The following is a 2,019-nucleotide window of genomic DNA, read 5'->3' on the forward strand; positions in this document are numbered from 1 at the left end:
GCAAGTCCCTGGCACAAGGAAGGAATGTAAGGGCTGCTGCCCTCATCAGCAGAACTTTGCAAATCTTGGGGTATGTGTTTTTCTGTGCAGTTCAGTCTCCTTCTCCTCTCCAGCACAAATTCTACTGCCTGGTGAGAGGAGTAGGGCCACCAAGTCAGGTGGCTGCTAGCCCTCCAGACAGCCCCGTTCTGTGTGAGTTATCCCCTGAAGGAGGGTGCTCAGGCCCTGCCTGTGGTGGTTTGGAGGTGCTAGCATTGGTGTTCTGTGGCAGCAGTGAGACAAAAAGGCTCTCTCCACCCACGTTTTGGTTCACACTTGCAAGGCCACGGGGCTGTCCCTCACCTGGACTCTGGGTTGGAGATAAGGACAAGACTCCCTAGCCCTGCCAAGGAATTGATATTTCCAGCACCTTGCACAGCAGTATGGTGTGACCCCCATGGGGCATCTAAAACCAAGGAACCAAATTTAAGTTGAAAGAGTTAACTCAGCACAAGGAGCTGCTGTCAGAAACAAACACATCATAGTAAAATACAACTCTCAGAGGCAGCAGTGGAAATTTTGTCTATGCACAAAGGGGAATTAGGTCTTTGGGGAACAGCCTTAGAAGCAAAATAGAATAACACTCTAGAAAGGAGTGATGGTATGAGAGAGGTCAATGTTTGCAACTAGATCAGAGTGGACTTTTTCCTTCAGTGTTTGATTATTTGTGCTATTACTTAGATCACGTCAAGTTTATTCAAGCATAGTCGTAGTGTTCTCCAAAAGCTTACCCCAAATATTTTAATTCACTTATTTCTCTCATCCGCTTCCCTTTCCTCTTCCACTTCACTATTACAGATGTCAGATCAACAAATAAAGTGTGTGGGCAGAACAATGAAACTATTCTCTTGTAAAAAAAGAAGAGATTATTTCATTCTCCTGCTATTAACTTTAAAAGAAAAGGCCTTTTGTACCTTTTATACAAGCGTGTGCAATGATACGATTGTGTACCTCATCTCCTTAACTTCAGAGGAAATGATTCATGAAGAACAGTATATGGTTGTAAAGGCTCTGGGTATACCCTGAAATTCCTTTTACCTCATAGCTGTTTTCAAGTAAGAAATAATAATTCCTGAGCATAATGTGACACAAGTAACCTGGACTGAGCTGCTTCTATCTCCCTCCACCCTAGTCCAAAATCCTGACTGGGCTGAGAAAGGGTCTGAGCAGTTCTCCATCTATTTATATATATTACCTGATTTTCCTTACTCTCCACATTAATTTTTTATTGTGAGGATAGGGAATGGGAGGGAAATGGGACAAGAAAAGGCTAGGAATGAGTGAGGAAAAATTGGGTTTTCTTAGAAAAAAGATGTTGATATTTTTCCTGATGTGTATTATCTATCCAGAGAAATTAATAAGAAAATAAATAACTATTTTGCTGTAAACTACCTATTTTTTTTGATGCCAGAAATTTTGCTATTGCTACTGTAAACTTTGACAATAAGAACACATATACTGTGGCAGTGAAAACATGAATCATATCTTTCTAACTAGAAGATGCCATGATTTTTTTCTCATATCTTGAACTATTGTCTCTCCATTCATGGCATGGAATGTGGGCTGCTGTGAGTACTTCGGCAACACTCTGCCTTCCATGAAGACACATTTCATATGGGGCCAGCTGGGTTTGGTGCCAGACCTTTCAGGCAGTTTATCAGTGCAAGGACAACAAAATCCTGCTGAGCATGGCAGCCACCCTTCCAGTCATGCTGCCCTTCTCCACAGGCCTCTGCTCTGCGACCTCTCTCTCTGCAGCAGCCTGCACGACGTGCTTGGCCATCCTGGAACGTGGAAGAGCTGATGTGTCTCCAGAGGAAGAGGGTTTAAACTAGCCCAAGAATGCCCCCCTGGGCTGTGTGCTGGTACCAGCAGTAGCTGTGCTGCGAGGATTCAGCCCTCTGAGGGGGCACAGCTCTGGTGCCACCGTGGAGCGGGGCGGGCACGGCTGGCAGCGGGCCCTGCGTGGCTCCTGGGCAT

This window comes from Geospiza fortis, unplaced genomic scaffold, assembly GCF_000277835.1.
Source record: "Geospiza fortis unplaced genomic scaffold, GeoFor_1.0 scaffold166, whole genome shotgun sequence".
NCBI classification, from domain to species: Eukaryota; Metazoa; Chordata; class Aves; order Passeriformes; family Thraupidae; genus Geospiza; species Geospiza fortis.